The sequence below is a fragment of the Taeniopygia guttata genome, chromosome 5, assembly GCF_048771995.1.
Source record: "Taeniopygia guttata chromosome 5, bTaeGut7.mat, whole genome shotgun sequence".
Lineage (NCBI taxonomy): Eukaryota > Metazoa > Chordata > Aves > Passeriformes > Estrildidae > Taeniopygia > Taeniopygia guttata.
The window spans coordinates 15,010,643-15,034,661 of NC_133030.1; the positions used below are offsets into that span (position 1 = coordinate 15,010,643).

Below are 24,019 nucleotides of genomic sequence, written 5' to 3' on the forward strand. Positions count from 1 at the left end.
TTATTTCCAGTGAAGTTAGACATTCCCTGTGTATTATCTCTGAGGGGTGATAAATTGAAGTATTTTGGTTTATAAAAAGACTAAGGTGCTCCTGTTAGAGCATTTGTAAAGTAGCAGCTCCAGCCACTCTTAATTGCCTAATGGTTGTGTCTGAGGGGCCCTAATGCTTAGGAAAATGTCCCAGAGAGCTGGGGCAGAGTCACCTCCAGGTGAACTGCAGCAATTGAGTCAGGCACTATCACCCTGCTTCTGCCATTTGAGAAACCTGGTAACTCCCATTTCCTAGAATTAAGAGGGGTATATATTGAGAGTTTGGGATTCATCCTGTTACTTCAAGAGTTTATTTTAGTTTTAGGGCTTTTATTACTTTACTCATAACTTCCAAATATTTACTTTGCACTTTCTTTACAATACTCAAAAAAAAAAAAAAAAAATGGACTACTGCTTGCACAGCACATATAAGAAAGTTAAATGTGTTGATTTAATTTATTATAACATTAATGTGAGGAATCTCAGCATTTCTGTTTGGTTTGATTAAAGGTTGAATTAACAATTTCTATCTAATAGTTTCACAGTGTCACAGGTGACTGACAGTTTTACATAGATGATAAAAGTCTCCTGAGGTATGTATATATTTTTAAGATTCCATCATTTGACATATATTCTGAAGATTTAGGTTTAAAACAATGAAGTCCAATGAATACCTAGTTGAAAAGCTATGTCTACTTCTGTGACAGGCAATTTCTGTCTTTTACTCCACTGTCCTCTTAAGTTTTTTTTAAACTGTGAGAAGCCATCTCACAGCTTTTCCTGCCCACATCAGTGCAAACTCTGCTCTTCGGAATGACAGCTTGTGTCTGCTCACTATATAAAATGCTGATTTCTCAGCAGTTTGACTTCTTTTCCTTTCCTACCAGCCTGTAGCAAATTGGTTCAACATTTGTGTGTTAATAATATCAGAAAAGTAAAATTTGCATCTTTTACCCCCAGAAATCATTTTGTATACAGACTGAGGATGCAGTGATGAACCAGTTCTGAGAGGGCAACTCATGAATATAAATAGTTCCATTTTACTAGTATTTTGCCAAGGTCAGTGGGAGAGAGGAGGGGGGTCAGAAGTAGCTCCTTAGTCACAATCACATCTGGAGCTGAAACAGACTCTTTCTTTGTCTGTAGAAATTTGGCAATGTCTTAGGGCTGCCAGAGTTAAGATGCTAAAATCTGGGACGATGTCAGAGAACTAAAGTGTGCCTACATAGATTAGCTGTGCATGGAAAGTACAATTTATCTGCATAATAACCACTTCTTCTGGATGCCTTGATTTCTGTGTGTTTGGAAAAACAACAGTTGCTTCAGAAATGCAGGAAAAGCCATCTCATAAAGGCTTTTCATAAGGCTATAGGTTTGGCAATGAGAACATAACTTCTTAATTATAGAGGACATCTGGCAATCCTATGAGGTTCAGTCTGCATTTTTCCTTCATCTCAGAAGAAATATTAATGCAGCAGCAAAGGCATTCTTTGGATACAGTGATTATTGTTCAAGATAGCAATACTGGCACTAGGTTTTGACCTCTAAACTTGTTTCTCCTTGGCAGAGGCTTTTGGTATTGTCCAAGTGCAGACTGGTGTCTTCTCAAAGGAAAAATATTTTTGTTTTCTCTTATCTGTCAATCTGTCCACTTAAGTAGCCTTTGCTATCATAATATTATAAAATGAAACTCACAAGTTGTCTCTGAGTGGAAAAAAAAAAGCCTGTCTGAATGTTCCTCACAGGGTGGTGCTTATGTGATTCTTTTTGCACTTTCCCAGTTAAATCCTGGATTTTAAGGAAGATGTTTTGGGAATTTAAACTCTTCAGGGAAGAAAGCACAAATTGTCTTAAAAAAATAAAATTAGCAAACCAAGATGACCATGAGTTTATATTATTGCCGCAAAAACCACCACAGTCAAGGGTGGCACTTCATAGAAAGTATCTTCCAGACAAAATAGTCTCCTTTTAGGAAAGCTTTTCTTCCATATGCAATGTGTCAAACTGATGGAGTGCATAAACTTTTTCTGTAATTATGGACCAATCTTGTAGTTGCACTGAGCACATATTTTTTGTTTGACAGTCATTGTACATAATCAGGCTGGAGTGGTAGCATAAAGAGGAATCACTGAACACGTGCTTGAGGAACAAGATCATCAGCCCTTGGTTGTCAGGTGCTCAATAATCCAAGCATGTTGTCCTCCTGTTGTCATACCTCCTGAAACATTTCCACAGGTTGTGTGGATCTAGGGACCCTAGAGATCTAGGATCTTACTGCTTGCCAAATTCAGGGCCTTCTATGCTACAGCTCAGCACAAAACCATGGCGCTGTGTAGATATGGGCAACTTGAAGCTCTCTGAAATTCCCTAATGGCCATGATGACGTGTGTGTGGAATGACAGAGCTGTGGTAAAAGGTTTTAAATGAGTTTAGTTCTCTCTGCTGCAGCAGGGCTGTTACCTGAGCTGACTGAAGGCAGGAGGTATTTTAGCATCCTCTGCCCAGTGCCTCAGCACCCTGCTGGGGAGCTCGGAGAGAGCATTAAGCCTCTTGAGTTGTTTGATTTATGGTGCCTGATGTTTGTCAGAGTGGTAACTTGAAAATAGGCTGCATCCTTAAACCTTTCAAAGTTTCAAATGACACTCTTTGAATTCACAGTAGTTGTGTATAAAATTATGACCAGCATGGTGTTATCTTTGGTCTTATCAGAAGCTCTGACTGTTTTGAAATAAGAAAGCTTTTCAGGAGCTTTTTTGGGAAAGACATGTATTAGCCTGCTTCCAGAAAGGTTCATTCAAGGATAAAAAAGCCATAGTGTGAACCATGTAGAGCTAATAATTATAATGCATCAAGTAGTTTTTAAATCCTTCCTACTTTATATCATTACCACAAAGGAAGATGAATGGTGGCAGGAGGAGGTACTGGAATTTTAAACTAAAATTAGGAAATTGATGATGCAGAATTCAGCCTGTGTGAATTTTCTGTTTACCTTCATACCCCTGGAAATATCTACTGATTGTATTTGGTTTGTGTTTTGACAGTGAGTATTTATATACTCTCATTTTTTGTTTCAAAATGTAATAACTAGTATAGAAAAGCAAACAAGGCAAAAAGCTCCAATTTAAGCATAATTAAGAAATCAACTTCTATCCCAATTCTAAAGTTATTCAGCGTATCTAGATATGAGCATACAAGCAAATTTTTATGTTTTCTTTCACAAAGTGATATGATAATGGGAAAAAATATTAGAAATTTCTTGAAATGTTAAAAATATGATTGACCTCATTTGGAACTCTAGACTTGCTGTTTGCCCATCATAGTGGTTGAAGTTGAAGAGGACCCTGGAGGTCTGTAGATTTTTAAAAACTATCAGGTATTACACTGAAAAACTAACTGGTAAAATATATTCAACTGGTGTGTTGAAATGTGATAGTGAGGTGTAAAACGTGTCATTGTAGAGTAAAGTTCAGTTCTGACGTCACACTTTTGACCTTCCTCGGTTTGTAGCACTTTGATTTGCCTGCAAATGTCTTTGTCATTGTTTTAACTTCTTTAAACACACAAGTGCTTATGGCAGAGGAGGGGGAATAAAGAGAAAAAATATAACTAAGAAAAAAAGGGTTTGGTATTATTATGGATAAAAAAATTAAGGAAACAATTCTTTAGCCATTTTATACATTTTAATCTTATTGTTATGTGGTAATCATGTAACTTTTGTTTCACTTGTCAAGTTAAACTTGGTCCTTGCTCAAACAGACTGCATTACAAAAACTGAAATCTTTCTCTTTTTACAGATTACACAAACCACATTTATATTGCATAAAGATGTATTTTCTTTTCTTTACTTATTCTGCAAAATGATTGTTTATGGGTTTAAACTTCCCATAAAATCAGGAGTATTGTGAAGTGGAATGGAAAATTTCACAACTGTGCCCTGGTATGGCTGACTGGAGATGCTGGTCAGGCCCTTGGAGCACTTGCAGGATGTTGGTGTGTGACAGATGCCTCCTGGTTTTTAGAAGTGGTCAATCCTTGGCTTGTACCTCATGGCATGACTTTATTAAGTAAATGGCAGGCCCCAGATAGGCATTTCTGTCCTGTCAGTTTTATCCTCTGTGTATAAATACTGAGGTAATAGGAAGCCTTTTTTTTCTAAAGCCAGTTATTAGTTGGGTAAATGCTGTGTCATAAAATTTTGTGGAGTTATTATCTAGCTAAATATTTTTGTAAAGGTTTTGATTGTTTTTGTTTCACTCCTTAAAGGTGACGAAGGCATTTGTAAGTATTGACAGTGCACTTTGTATTGAGGCTTACAAAGCTAAATTTAGGGTGGTGCAAGTAACAAAACTATGCCAGGGCTGAGGTCAGAGATAAATATTGACCTTATCTAAGTCTGAGGGGCAACCCCATGGCCTCAGCATTTCTGTGTGATGTGGGAATGGAGAGATTGTGCAGTGGCAGGAGAGACACAGCTCCTTTGCATCCCTTCAATGTTCCGGAGAGGTTGCCTGGCACTTTTTCATGCTCTTCACAATTTTGTCATTCTAGATTCATGCAACTGATAGATTTGAACTATTGTATTTCCTTTTTTAGAAGTTAGTGGAGCAGAAAGAACAATTCCTTTGGAGGAAGAGGTATGTTTATTCAGTAAATAGTATTGGGGATATAATATGTATTTTAGCTCAGTTTCCAAAGGAAATGAAGCTCATGTGATTCTGCCTTGCAGGCAGAAGGGTGCAGGACAGTGTCTGTGCTGTCTGCATTTACCTGTACACCTGTCCCCTCTTGCTTGCCAGCTTTGGACATGTTACATCATTTAAAGAAACTGATGAAGTAGTAGCTATTTGACTGATGATCCAGTTCCTTTAAGTTTTGGGATTTGTATTAATGATTTCATGGCAAGCTCCTGTCTGTGTTCTACCAGATAGGGATTACTGTGGGAGAAAGACCTCATGAGCATTGTGAATGCATGGCAATCTTAATTTTGATTCAATATTTTGGTGCATTGTTTTTGACTGTCCCCTTTTACTCTTTTTCCATGCAATATTTCATTACATGAATTTTGAGACATCAGTCTTGAATTTTTGATTCTTGATTTTCTCCCTTGAAGTGAGACCCTTCCAAGAGATTTGCTAAAATTACAAGGAAAAGAGTTCCTTTCAGTAAATCTTTAACTACATTGCAGGTGTCAGGTAATCAAGCAGGAGTTTCCCTGTTGCCTCACTATCCTGAGGTTTCTAGAGAGGAGAAGTTCTTTATGGTTCAGTCTTCCTCCTGCTGCTCCCTGTCTACTCTAAAAGTGTCTTGTTGAACCAAGTAGCTTGGTTGAGTAAGCATGTGACTATTATGTACCTCTTAGAAGATGTTTACAATTTTGGAGTTAAAATTTGCCAAATTGATTTTGATCTTATGATTTCTAATGTTCTGCTTAATTGAACATGATGGATAATTTTTGATTTTTTCACAAGTGTGAACAAATTGCTACATTTATGATTAATTTAGTATGTTTTGCAGGGGGGAGAGAGAAAGCAAGAGAGATGGGTGATTTGGGCATCTTCTCAGTTTGTCTACATTTCAGACTAATTTAATTTATACTCTTATTTGGGGAAGTAATGTTGGGATAGGGCTCGTAGCAGAGGTATAATTGTATTCTTCATTTTAGCCTGTCTCCTTTTGTAGTTATGGTGGCCAAGCAGTGGTAGTGCAATAATATTTTGACAAACAAGTATCCCTGCTATGTCAGGAAACAAAACAGGAAACTGCTACCAAACAAGGCATATTTATATATTTAATCACATTTCTGGTTTGATTCTTACATTATACATATAGATCAGTCTGTCTTCTTTTTAATAAACCTGGAGATAGCCTCATAATGCACAGCTCCTCCAGTTAATCTGACAAAACACAAAGCTCTAACATAGCCTGACTTCTTCCTGTTGAAGGCCCCCAGAGAGAGACTGAAACATGTGTAGACCTTAATTTTCCTATATTTTTACAATTAGTGAAACTTGCTGTGAACAAAAGAGCACTGAAAAATTAATTTGAAATGACACAACTGTCAAAACTTGCTCAGATGTGCTCAGCTTGAATCTTGCTTTCTACCTGCCAAAAAATAACCCTGGCTGCATTTCAGTTTGTGTCTGGAGAAGATTTGTTTATTAAATTTTAAATTATTAATTCTATTAAAAAACAAAATATACAAAACTCAGATGGTGATATTTGGAAGAAGACAATAGAAATAATGTTCTAATTTGCTCACATAAGTAGGGTAAAATAATGTCACTTGTGTAAATCATTATTGACTCATTTTTCATGAATAAGTACCCTGTGCTTTTTGAATGAAAAGTAGCATTATGCAGGTCTTGGGGCTTAAGCAATTATTTAAGATATTTCCTGCAATTTAAATATTGGCATCTGGGTTCATTTCTTTGAAGAAAGCTACAAGGAAGGGAAGATCAGGTGGTGCTGGAGCATCCATACAGTGGAGTTGAATGCTGAGGGTTCTTTCAGGCTGTCTCATACTCTCTCAACCCTGTTCTGAGCCCCAAGATTCAGAAATTCTTGCATAATTGGGCACTGTTTTGTGACTTATTAATTGCTCTATTGGGTATATAGTTGCACGTGAGCCAGGTTGGCCACTTTCCCAGCTTGCATCACTGGCAGCTGTTTTGCTCGAGGCAGATGGCTTGTGAGAGAAGCACCCATAAATTAGGGCATTGCTACTTTTTTCAAACTATTCTGCGACAGCAAACCTGATGAGATGATGTTTCAAAGTGGGTTTTGCACACCCTGTTACATTTCTTTGGAAGTGTCTAAATAGCACCTTTTACAATCATCGCTATTTTTTAGTAATAATTGTAGGACCGTACAGGCACTACAATGTCAGCGGCATGAAAATGTTAAATTATATTAAAAAAAGAGAAGAAATAGAATAGCATACAATAGGAAAACTTCAATGGTCTACTCAAGCATTTTAGACATTTTTCTAACATTTTTCTTCTGGATTTCATGCTCACAGGTAGAATTTTAATAGCCAGAATCCTAGAAAACTCCTTCTGAAGAGTAGTATGAGACTTGTGCAGCTTCCTTCTTGTTAAGAGTTCTGTTATCATGCTTATTCATCCATAGTTAAATTCCATAGTTGCACATATACTACTGCTTTGGAGACTGGAAAAATTCTTGCCCTAACAGGACCCATGGACAGTCACACTGTCCTTGCCTTTCTTTGTGTCTTCTCACTGGCATACACGATGCTAATCCTAAAAATTTAATCCTAGAATCACCATTTCTTAAAACTACACACCAATTTTAAGCCTGAGCATCTCACTACTTTTGCTGTCTGATTAATCCTTTGTTCCCATACAGTAACATCTGTTAAAACAAATTGCTTTTGGTCTTTTCTAGTTTGTGCCTCAAAGACTCTCATTGACCCTTAACCATGCCTTAGAACCACATTTATTATGGAGGCTGCTCCAGAGTTGGATGTCTCTGTGTGCACCTTTGCAATTAGCCTTGTGTGAAATGTGATATTTGTGTATCAAATGTGATATTTGATCTGGACTTGTCCCCAGGAATTAGAGGATTTTTTTGGTAAACACCAATAATTTTCTCCAGTGAAGTCCTAAACTTTCATACTCTGGTGGCAAACTGAAAAAGTTTCCAAATCTACTTCAGGCTCAGTTAGGACCTGCTATAAATGAGGAGGAAATACATTCTAAGCAAGAATTGCTCTCTAACCAAATTCATCTTGGAGAAAATAGTTCTTGCTTCTTCCTTGAGGAAGCAATTCTCTTAAGTTGAGCTCTGTCAGAGCTTTTGATCTGTAATATTGGTCCAGTCTGCCTTTGTACATGGACTGCTGTCAAATCTGTGCTTTACTGCCTGACTGTGAAGCACCTGGGAGCAGTTCTGATTAAAAACTGCCCACAGAACCAAAACCTGTCTGTCTTTATCATGACGTGTTTTATAAATTGCTTTCTAGTTGTTAAAGCATTTAAATAGTTTAGCTTTTGTGGTTATGGCAGATGTTGATCCCACCAGTATTTGTGATGGTCTTGAAATGCAAGATTTGTTTATTTTACTCCTTAGAGGAAAAGCTGAGGTGTAACATTGACCTTCTTGCTCTGCTGAGCTTGTCATAGGACTTCTCCTTGTACATGCGAAAGATACTGTAGGAGGTTAGAATCAGAAGAGAGATATAAACTCTCTCTTGCTGTAATCGTTCAACACAGAATTAGTTTTTAAAATAACAGTAATTTTTGGGAATGAGTTTTCCTTGCTCCCATGTAATCTGGAGAGGTGAGGTGATTTAATGCAATAATGCTGCATATGACATAATCTAGAATAAATATTTAAATTCATTCACACATATTCTTACATTCACACATACTCTCTTTCAACTAAAATTAACTTCTGTGATAAGACCTGGACATTATCATTAAAAATAGGTTCTAGAGCAGACCAGTTGGTAGTTATGGGATGGGTGCAGAAATTACTATGTTCTGCTCTGTCTTATGTAATTAAAGAATAAAATTAGTCCCTCTGGGCTTTATATTTCATAAGTGTTTGTGTATCCTGCTTTGTCATCTGCTGTAAAGCTGCTGTGGCTGCTTTTCCTCAGTGTTAAAAGATACTTTCAGCAATCAATGGCATAATTGAAGCACAAGGGAGCAGAGGCAACTGCCAGCACAGAGCTCCAAAGGAAGAAGAGTGTCCTCCCTGTCCAATTTAACCTGGAATTAGTAATGGGTCTTTAATGAGCATTTCTGGCTGATAACTGCATAACAGAGAAGAGGAGACAGGGCAGACCTTGTGGAAATCTGCAACTTGTTCATGAGGGCAAGCACAGGAGCAGGCACTGATCTCTGCTCTGCGGTGACCAGTGACAGGACCCGAGGGAATGGCTTGAAACTCTGCCAGGGGACATTTAGGCTGGATATTTGGAGAAGGTTTGGATTTCACCCAGAGGGTGTTTGGGCACTGGAACAGCTCCCCAGGGCAGTGATCACAGCACCAGCGTGGCAGAGCTCAAGAAGCTTTTGGACAATGCTCTCAGGCACAGGGTGTGACTCCTGGGATATCCTGGGCATGGCCAGGAGCTGGACTTTGATCCTTGTGGGTCCCTTCCAGTTTAGGGGGTTCTGTGATTCCATGGTAACTGTCTTCTCTGACCAGGAGAGAACCACTGCCCATGTGGGCCTGGAAGGATTGAAATCTTAATGGCCTGATGGAGAGAAGGGGTTGAAAGAAGGTGAAAGAAGGGCAAACTCTAATGGGGTTTTATTGTAAAAGTATGAAAGCAGGGAAAAAAAAAAAAAGCAGCAAATGCAGTGGGTAATTTTCAGGTGAAATGGATTTGGGGTTTTTTTGTTTCTTTTTTATGAAGTCTGTCTTCTTAAAAATTTGAGAGATTTTTGTTTGGTTTGTTGTTTTTTGTTTTTTTTTTCCCATCAACTTCCTCCTGGCTGATATTTGGATCAAAATCCCTGGCAATATGCATGGCAGTTATGTGATGTCTTGCTGATCTAATTGACCTTATTGGCCAGCTGACTGTCCTTGGCAGAAGCAAATACAAAAAAGTTAGGCAGCATAAAAAGGCAGATTGAAAAGAAAGAATTAAAAAAAAAAAAAAGAAGGAAAGTAGAAATGGTACTATAGACTAAATAATTCTGTGTTTCCGTATATTTCAGACAAGGTTTTGTACATCTGTTTTTACATTTCTGAATTTATGCCTGTTTAATTTTGACCTTTTGTCTGCAAAGTATCTTTATTTACACTGGTATCTATGGTGTATAAAATTATATGTTAGTGATTTTTTGTGATTTTTCTTTCCAATTTCATTAGCATAAATAGAAGTTTTTCTGTATACAGTTTGTAATTTTTCTCTTCTTTCTTACGGATCATGTGGTCATCAGCCATCACCATCAAATTAAAAAATAATCACTTGTGTAGATAGAGCAGCTCATGGACCTTTGTGTGACAGTCTGAGAAGGCTGAAAAATACTACTAAAATGTTAAGTAATCATTTTGAAAGAAATTAGCAAGTTAAGGAATAGTAATTTAAGATCTCACAAAAATATTTTCTTTCCTTATTTCTTTTTTGTCCTCCTTTTCTCCATTTGCTGCTGTTCATCTAATTTCTTTCCAAGCAGTAATAGTAAAATTATTAGAGGATAAAGAATGGGGAAAGAACTGAACTTGTTGTGATTTAGAAATGTAATTATAATGAACACATTCAAATTTCCAATGCAGCTTCTGAAGGTCTCTAGCTAGTTTTAAGGAAAGTGCTAATCTCCTAAAGGATTCTTACACATATTTTCCAAATTTAGGTCCTTTTACACTGTTTAGTGATGATGTTCAGAGATGTGTACCCTGTGCCTTTTACAGCGGTTATAGTTACAGTTGTGACAGTGCCTGTCATCTTTGGATTAGACTTGCAATTTCCTCTGATCTCCAAAAAGGAGATTCTAATTGGAAGTGTGAAAACAGATTGATCAATGTGTTTGATTAGTTCAGTATCATTGTAAGCAAGTTCTCATCTCTATTCCCTTGCTGTCTGCACTTGGTTCAGTTTTGTGTTTAATATTTGGTGCTGGGTAAGATTTTCTTAGCTGAGCTCTCTGCTGCTGCAAGTGCTGCTCTTCCCCCTATTTGTCTCTATTGAACTTTCCTGATTATTTTTAGTTGCCTGCCAGATGTTCACATTTTGAAAGTGTAATGAAAAATAAAAGAGATGAGATGCATTGAATGAAAAAGCAAAAGTTCTGTAGCATACTTCTCCCATGCATTTTCTGACCATTGTGCAGGGTTTTAATATTTCTTCATTTATTGTGTTACTGAGTTTGTTGATGCTCCAGCGTGACAGAGGTGATAATACTGTTAGTGCAATTATATGTTTTAAAGAGCTTTTTAATGTGATTAGATAATTAATATACCCTTTTTTGTAGAGTTTGTGTGCACATACATGTGTACACATACATACATATACATATATGCATATGTGTATATAAAAATATGGACAGCCTGAAAAGGATTGTAATTAGGCTTTCCCAAGCTATTTGGTCTGTTTCATATTTAAGTTTTGAAGAAGCAACATTCTTAGTTATTGCTGGAGGAGGGCCAGATCATTAGTGTCACTTATTCTTCAAAAGGAACAAATGGACAAATGGTTTAAATAATATCTGAGCCATAATATAAAGAAATCAGGTGGATAATATATATTTTATAAAAGTATATTTCTTTTAAAGTGAATGACTGGGTCATGTGGAACTCTCTGGGTGGAGTAGGAGACTGCTGCTGCCCTTGGCAGCATATTGGGTGGGGAGAAGGGAAGAATATTCCAAACTACAAGAGCGGAGGAACAGTGCTGTGCCTGTTTAGTCAGGAGAAGAGAACACTGAGAGGGGATCACATCAATGCGTACAAATATCTCCAAGGTGCATGTCAAGAGGATGGTGCCAGACCCTTTTTGTTGTGCCCAGTGACAGGATGAGGAGCGATGGCCATAAACTGAAACACCAGAAGTTCCACCTCAAAATGAAGAACTTCTTCACGCTGAGGTTACAGAGCACTGGAAGGGCTGCCCAGGGAGGCCATGGAGTCTCCATCTCTGGAGACATTCAAACCCACCTGAATGAGTTCCTGTGCCACTGCTCCTGTGACCCTGCCTTGGTAGGGTTGGACTGGACATTCTTCAGAGGTCCCTTCCAACCTGAACTATTCTGTGAGTCTGTGAGATTTACAGAAAGAGGCTGGAGACCTCTGTTTCAGACAGAAATGGATGAGAGGAGCAATTCTATCAGCAGGCCTCATTAGGAAACTTCCCAAAGATATAAAGAACAAGACAGTTTCATGCAACTAGGAAGATTTCTAACATGGGCCTATTTTTATAATTAATTTCTTTACATTAATTGGGGATAATATCAAACTGGCCTGCTCAGCCCAGGCTTTTTAGCAATAGTCAGTAATGACATTTCTTTCAGAAGTGGGCCTTTCCCTTCTGGGGTTCTCTGCCATGTTTTGTCAAATCACAGTTTGGGCCATCTTTAGCTAGAGGACACATCTGGGCTGTGGTGAGTAGCCATGGATTGATGAGTATGTGTGAAGTTTTTTAACATCTTTGGTTACATATTTTTTTTTTCTGAAAAAGCCAGCAGCAATTACTGCAATAATTTATTTATGTAGTGTGTGAGAAATACCTCCTTAGGCTTGTTTTAAGCCTGCTGCCAGATGGTCTAATTACATGGCCCCCATTCTGGTGCCTGTGAACAGCACAGACCAACCATTCCATGACACTGGCAACTAGAGAGCATTGTAATAATCCCTGTTTTCCTCACGCTTGAGGGATCCCAGTCTCACAGTCTGTGCAGCTCCTCACAGTTGAAACTGCTCCATCCCTTTGATTTCTCTCATTATTAGCCTGCCCTCTTTTATTTCTTCAGTACTTCTGTCTCTCTGCAGCTTGGACTGTGGGTGTTGCTCAGATCTGTGCAGTGACGTTGTTTTGTCTGTATTGTCTTATGTTCCTTTTCTAATATTTCATTTAGCATCTTTGAGGATTGGGCTGAAGCAATTGACTCCAAGATCTCTTTTCTGGTTGCTATTGCTGTAATACAAGCCCAGCTTTTTATATAAATATTTTAAAATTAATTTTTGTTCTTAACATTTACTCATTAGTGCAGAATTTCAGCAATGTTTTATTCCTATTTAATCACTATATTAAGGCGTATTGCTGTTTTTTCACAATCAACTCTATTTCTGAATATCCTAAGGAATTTTGTGTTGTCAATGCATGTTGACACTTTAGACATCTATTGCTCTTTAAATTCATTTTGAGTGGGCTGATAGGATAGATCCCAGCTTGAATCTTGGAGGAAGTACCTATTGGGAATTTATTTTTATTTTTTGTGAACATTCTACTCTCATTCTTTATTTTTTATGTTTAACAAATCACTCATCCTGAGGAGGCCCATTCCTTTCTTCCCATGTAAATGTCATTTCTTTAGGATCCTTAAAGGGAGACCATATCAAAGTTGTTCATTGTGGGTTTTTTGTGGTTGTTTTTTTAAATCAAAGCACACTGACTGGCTTGTCCACTTTTATTGGGGTCTGCAGTCTGTTTAAAAAAGTCCAGTAGTTTTGTTTGGCAAGGTATTAGTGTAGAAAACCCTACTGATTTTTGTCAATATTACATTTACATGATGTAGCTAGAAATTAATTTTGTAGGGTTCTGTCCCTATCTCACCTCCCCAGTTTCTGTCCAATTTTTCTGACCTTTTCCTCACATTTCTCTGATTTTTAACACAATGTACAGATTTTATTCCTTTGAAGGTTCCTAGAAAAAAATCTAATCTTACTTGAATGACTGAATACCTGATTATTTGTTTTGTCCAGACATTCTCCTGCTTTAATTTGCATGTGCTTTGCAAGAATATTTGATTAATATGTGTATTTTGGACATCATAGGTTAACTCATATGTTAAAAACATCAAATAGAGAAAAAATTCTAATTGCTTCATATCAGTTTAAATTTAGTAATGAAATGCTGTAGAAGATATTTTTATATGTATTAATTTGAGAGTATTTTGTTATTTGAGAGTGTATGTATTAATTTGAGTGTAAAATTATAATTCCTGAAATGGAAAAACATTTCTTTATAAATCATGAGGTGCATAGCTTTCAGTTAGAAACCCCCAAGCTATGTAAATATTTGCCTTTTTAATAAAGAATATGAGGGTTTGGGGATTTTTTTCTTTTTTTTGGGTGGAATGGCAAATTAGAATAGTCTGATAAATTTTGTCAAAGCTCTCCTACTTTTCTCACTGGGACAGTATTTTTCTAGTCAGATATTGCTGGGAGTCTTGGCATCTCATTGTTTTTCTATGGTTAGAGTTCTTGGTATTTTCCTCTTTTCTGCTTTAGAGAAAATAAGTCAAAACTTATGCAAGTTCTATGAGATGCTGGTTGAGAGATGAATTTTTTGATAAGAACATAGAATTAGTCACAGATGAGTATAGACTTCTTTTTTTTAAGTTAATCTTGTTAGTAACTATTTTGAAAACACAGTCTGAAAGAGATTTCAGAGCAAATACATTAAACACTGTTTAAAAAAAGGCTGAGAAACGAAAAAATTAATGTTGTTCCCCAAGGAGGAGTTCCTTTGCATGCTTTTATAAAATTTGATGGATTTATTGGGCATGCTACACTGCAACTTTATTGTAAGTAATACTTGTCCCAAATGGCAAATTATATTCTCACTGCCAATGTTGTTCTCTGTAGATGTTTATGTAACTTTCACTGTTGTGATGATTTTGCTAAAAATGTCTTGCAGTTTAAAAGAAGATTCCACTGCTATTCTGCTTGTATAGAAAAAAACTGGCAAGCTGTCCTCATTATCTTACAGTCACTGGAAGACACTTGACCCATCTTGACCTCTTCCTTTTATATTAGTTTCTCCATCTGAGTCATGCTACCAACATGAAAGGGAAAAAAAAAAAAAGATTCATTGAGTCTGGGCATTTATAAAATGTTTATTCTTTTGGAGGGGAGTGGGAGGTTTGGGTAATGATTTTACTTACTAAAATCCTAAGTAAGATATGCTATAGAGACAAAAGTTTGATTTTTAAAAAACTATTTTAATGGAGAGGAGACTGGATTAGGATTTTACTCATCAAAATTGTGGGAAAACATAGAAACAAAAATAGGGAATGAGCCAGCATAATTTTTTTTTTTTTTTTTTTTTTTGTGCTAGGCTTTGATTCAATGGTATTTAGAAACCTCTGCAATAAGAATGCTGTAGGTAACTGTAACTTGTGCTCTACAAATAGGGTAGCAAAGTAGCTTGGAGAGTAAATCAAAACAATGGAATAGAAACAGGCTTTTGGATGCAATTTTCGACTACCTTTGTGTTTAGTAGGTTGCACAGCTGTGTCTTCTTCAAGTGTGTGAGAGTCCTGTGATACAGGAGAATGTGAAACAGCAGAATGGAACATAATATGTAAAAAGCCAGCAAAGAAAAGAATGCCTGATTTAAGAAATAAAGATTATGGAAGGCACCTTTAGTTACCACATTAGCCAAATGTGAAATTCAGTTTACATCTACGTAAAGGGGATTCCAGTAAGAAGGATGTGCTACTAAACCTTATTAAACTCACAGTATTTCACAATGACTTCTGGAGTTTGAGCCTGGTTGGGATTCTTTTTCCCTCTTTTAGCTGAAATCTGAGCCCATTCATCCCTCAGTATTTTCACAGAGAACTCTTTCACCATGTGAGTAAATGGGAACCACTACCAGAGCAGTCTGACTGCATATTTTCTTCGATGAATTGATCATGAGGCAAGGTGCAATGATGTTTGTGACCCTCCCATACTGCTGGTGGTAATTCCTTTGTTCACTTTGCACGTGCAAGATAAACAAATGTCTATGCAAGATTTGCATTTTGGGCACAAAGTGGATCTTCCCAAGTCATTTTGTTTAAGTTACTCACCAATGCTACAACAAGTGGGAAGGCATCATTGTTATTTTTCATTTAGAACAGCATCACAATGTTACTATGTGGGGAAAAAGAATCTGCTTTCTTTCAAATCTGCTGTCATTTGATTCTTTTCTCAGCTGCTTACGAAGCTGCCAACTAAAGTACTAGTTACCATGAATACATTAGAGAAAAGTAAATTGGCACTTTCTGTAGAATGCAGCAATTTGCATTCCCCTCTCTTCCAGAGTGCAATCTGTATTACATTCTTCAGAGTTTCAATATTTTTCTCCCCCTAAGAGATATCATCTTGTATTTCCTGGCACTTCAGCCAGAAACTTGTCCATTAAGATATTTTTTCTTAATACTGATTTAACTTCCACTAACGTATTTGCTCTTGTAATCAGCCTCATAATTATAGTCTCATCTGGCTTTAAATTATTGCTTTTAAGTCTTTAGCTTCAGCAACTGAAGATGGAGTCAGTTCAGCTCCAGTGTATAACTTCCAACCAAAGCACTGCAGCAATATTTGCTTTCCTTTATGACATAATATCTTCTTTGGCATCTTGACCAGCTTCTTTCAGCTTATTTCTCTAACTCCAGTCCCTGTAATATTTCTTTTTGGGTCACCCTCAAGTCATTGAAAGAAAACAACACTCATTTGTGTAAAGCCTGTACCCTGTGGCAATTTTGCCCAAAAGAAAACACTCTAAGATGGCAATTAACACAATCAAATGAAAAGTGTTTGAAGATTTAGAGGTTTGTTCTACTGAAGGTGCTGTGTCTCTGAAGTAGCCTGAGGGATATGAAAATGCCACCTCATAGTCTGAAAAAATTTGTCTTGTGCCTGAGCTCAGCTGGAGAACAACTCAGAACTTTTGCAAAAACAAATTGTTCAGCGGGTGAACTGCATGAAAGTGCTGCTGGTTGGTTGCTTCCTCACTGTACAATGGATCCAGAAGGAAAGGGAACTTTGCAAAATCTGTGTTTAACTTCTGAAATGCCTTTGTCTGTGATGATGGAACTTTATGTTAGATCTCAGAAAGACAAAGGTGAAAAATTCAGTGACTTCTGCAATATACATGCAATATACGTTGTAATTTATGGCTTCTTGGGTTGTGTTACTGTTTACTTAAGAATATCCTTATCTTGAGGGGGCTGCTGTTGCTTATGACAAGATACTGGACTAGGTGATCATTTGGTCTAATTCATTTGATGCTAACCATTCTCAGATTCATGGTCATTTTTGACTAAGAGAGTTGTAAGTTTTATTTTATGCTTCTTGTTTTAGAGAGGGAAAGAGGAAAACATAAGTATTTTTATACACGTGTGAGATTTTAAAGAGAAAAATTCAGTATCCCTGTTTCCCAGCTCATTTCTGAAATGAACTGGTGTTCATATGGAATAGTTTCTCTTTGCTGATAAGAAAAATTCCAAGATCCATACCTGCATTTCAGGGTAATAGGTGGAAAAACATGAATTGATTGAAAAATGTAAGTCATAAGAAGGAGAAATTGTATCATCTCTAAGTGTTTCTAGTTACTGCATTAAGAATACATCAGCATACAGTGAAATATTTCACCATAAGATTTTTGCACATCCTTCTGTTGAAGGAAGATAAAAGGTAAGGTTGTTCCCTCTGTTCCAACATGATGCATTAACAGTGTCAACATAGCAGTAAAGGCTTTTACTGTGTATAATTGTAAAATAATGCCAATAGGTAAATGGGAAAAGGATGTTTGGGGAGCAATTTCTAGATCTTGCTTTCTGCAAAATAAACACCACTTTAAAAAAAATAAGGGCTTTGGGTTTTGGATGACAGTAAAAGTGGTGCAGGATGCCAGAACACCAAAGCAACTGCACCGGAGCAGAGCAGTAATCCACCTAGCACTATTGCTTTCCTTTGATGGTGATTAGAACCACATGCTCCAAAGGAAAATGCTTATAATGGGCAATTAAAGGATCTGCACATTGCAGGCTTTTTTTCTCCCCTCTGCTCTCCCTCCCCCAGTTGTCATAAATTACTGGTTGGCCTTTACTCTGACGTGCAAGTCTGACAAAACCTAGAAGGAACAGGAAATGATCTAAGTGTGGTTTTAGACAGTTTTTTTCATTACCTACATAATAAGAAAAAAACCGTCCACTTTCTACCTTTTAGAACCTTTTGGAAACATTTAAAGATCTTAAAAAATATATATAAAAAGAAGATCCGATCAAATAAAACAAGCAATAAGAACTGAGAACTTTCTCCAGCAGACAAAGTAGACGCTGTCCTGCTGATACTCCTGGGTACAAAAGCAGAAGTAACATGTCTTTTTAAAAAACAACCAAATGAAACAAACATGTAAAAAAAGAAACAAAACCCCAGCCAAACAAAAAAAAAAAAATTTCTGCTTGCAGGGAGTAGTATTAGCTGTAAGAATGAGCTTAGTGAAGGCTTTTTTTGAAACTTTAGCATACACTAGAGCATTTTTGTTCTGTTTTTGTATCTGTGCTGAGGGCAAAGTTACTGAAAATAGTAACTAAGCTTGTGAAAACTCTAAAGTGACTTATTAAAGCTTACTTAGGTGCAGCTGTTGTCAAAGATGTGTATTTGCAGGGGAGATCAGGATACATGGAGTCTGCTGGAAATGTTATGGTGGCGAGACACCTGCATGATCCAGTGTTGTTCTTACATGTCCAGCCAAATATATTGCAGGTACTACTTAGTGAATAGAAAAGTGTTAATTAAAGCAATTAAGAAGAAATTAATCTCTTTTCATTGAAGGAAGATTTTAGGGCTCTTGAAAAAGCAAAAGTAGTGTCTTTCATAAAAGAGTGCAGCAGAGTCAACAAGCGAGTCGTTGAATAGGGGATGTGACTGTTTCCGTCAGGATATGTGTCCAAACCTCAGAACCATGAAAGCACACATAGCTTCTGTTCAAAGATTGTGGCTATCTGCAGGCTTCACAACCCATTGGCCATTTTACACCCTTGGATAAATAAATTGTGCATAGAGTCAGGAAGTGATAAGTATTAGGGTTCCAAAAATACCATAGTTTTTTTTCCCCCTCTTCCGTTTATTTTCATGGGAAGGTTTAGGGAGTGGAGAAATACCATGATGATTCTAAATGCCCAGGGTATGGTACTGAGGGCTGTATTTTGTCTTGATCACAACAATCTACACAAGTGGCTGCTGTTTTGGCCTGCAAGATTTCACAACAGAACGTTGCCTTTGTTATCTAAATAATGCTGCCTCTACTTTGAGAGTCATTCTTTGGTTGCATCACCTTTAGTTTGTACTGAATAAAATTCAACTACTTAATAACATACTGTTTTTCAAAATCTACCTTTTCTACAGAGAGGGAAAAGACCTCTAATAATAAATAAGACCCTAAGACTTCAAGATCATATAGTGCTCTAGGATTTTTCGGAGTTTTTTGTGTTATTAAATTACATGGAGAAAAAATAGTAATTGATTGTAAGCTGCTACAGAAGACTAATCTAGAAATAAAAATAATGGATCAATCCTGTTTGAAAGACAGCCATGAGAAGAAATGGGTATGTAACGCATCCTTTTTCATATTTTGCAATAAATTTATTTCTCATCTAGTTGTAGAATTTGGCTTTTGAATGAGGTGGTTTTTCACAGAGTTGATTTCTGAATCAAGTTGCTGTGGTGTTGGTTTCATTGTTTAGTTAATTCTATGCTTGGTTGCTATGGAAATACTTATTTACGGAGCTAATGCCTAATGGTGTCAAACAGATGCTACTGGCAACTAGGAATCCTTTCTATTTGATCAATGAAAGACTCAGTCAGAAGTAGAAACTCAAATTTGTGCTCATTTTTCTCCATTAAAATTTTGGAGCATGGAATGGAATGGATGTTCTCAAATAGGACAAGTTTTCTTTTCTTTATAAGCATTAAAGCACACATTGAATCTCCCAAAAAGTGTCATCAGTGAAAAAAAATGCTATTTTAGGTTTAGGGAATCATACAGCAATGATACAAATTTTAACACTGTGTGTGGCCTTAGACAGTGTGCATGCTTCAGCTTGGGAAAAGAATAGTGTTGATTTTATTCAGCTTTTAAAATTGATTTTTAGATTTCTAAAGCTCTGAAACACTTTTTTTTTTTCTTGCAGATGTGTATTTTAAATCTCTGCATAAGCATTAGTATTGCTCTTACTATAACTTTTCACTAGCAAATAATTCTAGAGTAACTACACTGATATGAGTTTGTATTTTCTAAGTTAAACTATTAAGAAAAGATCATTGTACAATTGTCTAGTCAAATATATTTTAAGATTAATTTTTTAAGAAAGGGTTTAAAAATGCTTAGTGTACTTTTACAGCAATTTCAGTGGTTTATAGCTTGACAAAAGTAAAATCCATACTCTTTTATCATGTTTAAGCCTTTCGAAGTTGAAAATACTCCTCAAACAGGTCTTTAGACAAATGGAGTTGTGGTATTTGTACAAAGAAGATCTAAAAAGCCTCCACCCTCCATGGCATCAACTATTCTGACAGACACATCTATTCCTGGCCCTGGAACCACCGGGTGCACTGCCACAGGAAAGATAACCTTTCCTATGGAAAAGGAATTAAAACCCAAACCACTCCCTGAAGCCCTGCTGGTTCGCCTTGATTGTTCTCTCCCATTTCTCATCTGTTTTTACTTTGCTTAGACTATAAACTTCTCAGAGGAGCACTTAGTGCCTTTTATTCTGTGAAAAACAGCGTTGCCTTGCTGCTGCTGTTGGAGCTCAAAGCTGGTCTAGGGAAGGCCTCTGTTACCATTACTTTGTTGTTTTTTTAGAGTGCTTCTGATGTTGCTAACAATGTGTACTTTGCCAAAGTGCTGTCCTTAAGCTTTGGTGACGGTTAGGTTGATATCCTTGTGTTCAACTAGCATGGGATCTCTTCTGAAGTATATAGAAATATTGGTTTTATTGTTTGAGAAAGCATAGGCCTGATGCTTACTGTCAGTTTTTCTGCATATATGCAGTGTTCATTGTTCAGAACAGCAGCTTTGTGGAGAATTTGTTGAGCTTTAACAACTTTTTTAGCCTTTAAAAACTTATTTTCAGAGATGCAAATTCATTCTCTTGAGGCTCTTAGCCTGTTTTGAGTGATGAGTTTCAGTTTGACCTACACAGGCTGATGATGGCCAAATAGGGAAAAGTCACTTGTACTTAAAGGGGTTCTGTAAGCTGGCTTGTCTTCTTTTAACCACCTTGAAATTTATTTCAGAGACTAAATAGATTCAATTATTATAGTTCAAAGTAATACAGACCCTGACTGTTACAGAACAAGGCATGGTGTATGTATGGGTTTTTGTTTTGGTTAGTTTCTTTTCTATTTGAAGCTATTTTTTATTGAAGCTGTCCTTCAAACCCCTGATCAGCTTGTCAGGCAAATATACAAAACAGGAAAGAGGTTCATGGCTCTCTGGGTGAACTGGGAAGACTCTGGGGTTGGAGTCAGGCTGCTACGAGAATTTCCCCAATCTGACTGGTAATGTCTTATACACATTTCTGGAGGGAATGGCTGTAGATTTGCCACTTTTCAGAAGTTCATCTGCAATATCGGAGCCCACTGAAGTAGGATTTTCAGAGGAGCTCTGATATGTGTGATTGCTGTGATGTTGCCGCTGCCTGTGGACGCTCAAAGCAGAAGCATGTGGGTTACTAAGCAGATGTCTAAGTTGCAGCTTGGAACTTTTATGACTCAAGTCCATCCTAGATAAGGTGTTTCTTGATGGAGGAGGTGAGGGAAGAACGTTATGTGCAATGGATTACAAAATCTTAGTATTACAGAGTACAGATCTTTCTGCAACAAGTCTCATGGTTGCAAAATCAGAAATTGCTGAGGCTGTGCCTAAGACCTATTTTAAGTTCTCTTGGTGTGTTCACAGTAGGTCAAAATAAACGGTGTCTTTTCACTCCTGTTGTAAGATTAGTGTGACTCTGGGAATATTTTGTGAGTTTTGTTGATGCTCAGTAATGAAATAAAACTTTGACTGCTAAGCTCTCAACAAAAAATCATGCCAGAAATGCTGCTTGTTTAGTATTCCAGATTTAACTTGCAAAACAAGGAGTTAGGCTAATTAAACTATGTCTGGTAGGTAGTGAGAGAAAGACTAAAATTTTCTTTGTGCAAAGGAGAAAATTTTTCTTTAAACGGAGAAATAGAATTTATCAGCTGTTAACCTTTAAAATCATCACCCTGCTTGTCTTTCAAACCCTGGCCATTCTGCAGAAGGTGCGTTAAGGAATATCCTGCTGCTTTCTGCTACTTTCTCCAGAAATTGTTTTTACAGGGGAGGCTTTCTGGATTTTGAGTGCCATCTTGTGGTGCATTCTAAGCACCTAAGGAAAGGTAACCCCCCTTTTCACTTCTAACCTGCAAGGATTTGCTTAGTGCAGAGCTGTACCAAGTCGGATTTACCGTGGAAAAATAGTCATTGTTTATAGAGATGTGAATTTTTTTCCCAGTGGTGCTTAGCAGCAGAGATTGCTGCTTTGTACCTAAACTTCTCATCAGTTCATTTTAATTACTTTGATGTGTGGCACGGGGAATGACCCCTGAAAATGTGACAGACTGTTGTAGCTTGCTGGCTGTGTTAATGTACTGCCTTGTCTTCTCTCAGGAGACATGGTTTCTAATTCATTGTGATATATAATGAATTAAACAAAAATCTGATAGCAAAGTACATGCAAACTGAAGTTCTGTTCATTTCAAAACTGTTTTCTTTTCATTGCTGTAAAATTGGTATCAGTGGAGAAGCTTAAATCTTCTGGTTTAAATGACAACAGAAAATTTTCAGTGACAAATCCAAGCTGTGAAATTTTAAATTTAAATAAAACTCTGCTTAAAATGATGCTCCACCATTTAAAATATCAAACAACTATTTGCATTGAAAATAGGCTGGAAGATTTTTCTGCCTTGTGTTTACTGGGTGAGCATGGGTCACTAGAACCTATTTATTTGGCATAGAAGGGCTAAAACCAAAAGGAAGGTTTTGAACCTTTTCCGTCACAAAGATTGACCCCCCAAAATTGTAGCTCATGTGAGCATATGTATGTGTACATGTGGCTTAAAGGATGAATAAAGGAGTTGCAATAAATAGTTTGGTTCAGAAATTTTCTGGAGTAAGCAAGATATTTATGGGTTCGGTATTTCGTTTGTTAGTTGTGTGTTTTTTTTAAATTATCATTGTGAGCTCATTTGTAGCAAATAAATAAAATCAGCTAACATACCATATATCCAAAAGAAAAATAAAATACTCTGAGAGAAAAACCTCTTTTGTGTCCCCTAATGGAGGCTGCAAGATTACGAGCGAGCTGACGCAACTCTGTGGCCCATTAGTATCAAAGGTTACTAATACAACTAACAAAACCCATGTGGACAGCTGATCTTTGCTGCTGATTGAGGCAAAAGTTAATGAAGCAGATTAATGCAGTCTCTGTGTGCGGGGACAGAATGAAACCAAAAGATTTACTGATGTTCAATACAGTAAGGAAACGTCAATCTAGAAAGAGACGCTTCACAATGAAGAAAATTTAATCAAACCACTCAAACAAACAAATGAAAAGAAGCAGCCCAGTTGGGCGAGATGTTGCTAAAACCAAACACATCATGGCAAAATGGGTATGGGCACAGAATGTTGGTCATTATCTTACTGTTTTTCAGTGATAGTTAAAAAAAAAAAAAAAAAAAGACATGGTAGCTAGATTACTCACTTTAAAAAATCCCCCAAACTCTCAAATACCTAAATTCTTAATTCTTGATTTTGCTCTGCTTGCTTTGCCCAGTATTACCCAGTACAATTTTCTGATAGAGCACAACTTACTCCCAGTTCAAGCACATGCTTCCTGGTAGATCTCTTCATTTCTCCTAGCAAGTAGATGTCATATTATTAACTTTAAACTGGGTTAAGTGGCATCTCTGTGAAGACAACTGAAGAGAAAAAGAGCCTTTAAGTGCCTCCCTTGCCTAGGCACTGCTGACACGTTCCCACCTGTGATTTTTTTTGACATTTCTGCACCTTCTTTTGGACAAGCACCAGACTGGAACATTGTGTTTTTTCTATGGAAGTGCTGTTAGTCCCAGAGGAACAAAAACACACCTAGTTCTCACCTAAAAAATAAGAAGAGCAGCTCCCAGGATTGCAAAATATTAATTGTCAAGTGGGGTATTGGCATGTTATTTGTGCTCTGTAGCGATGTAAAAGAGTGAAAAGCTATGTTTAATTTGTGAATACACATTTTGCAAATGGATTAATTTATCAGAGACTAATTAGAATCTGTCGAGAAGTCATGAAGACTGAAAGCTTTTGAAACAGAACAGACATCTGAATTTCATTTCTTGTATGTTGTTTTCAGTTTTTGTCAGTATAGAAGACAAATTAAGTGAGTGCTGTTGACGTACTTGAAGCTGATAGCATCTTCAGATTGTTTTGCTGACGTTCTTTTGTGGGTTTGGTGGGTTTAGCGAAGTTATTCAGAATATGGGGCTTTGTAGCCATGTTCAAGCA

The 24,019-nt window shown here is 37.0% G+C and overlaps 1 protein-coding gene across 1 annotated transcript in view; it reads left to right on the forward strand.

Moving 5' to 3' along the window:
* PDE3B (phosphodiesterase 3B) overlaps window positions 1–24,019 on the forward strand; it is an 87,302-nt gene that overhangs the window by 39,305 nt on the left and 23,978 nt on the right. The window lies entirely within an intron of this gene.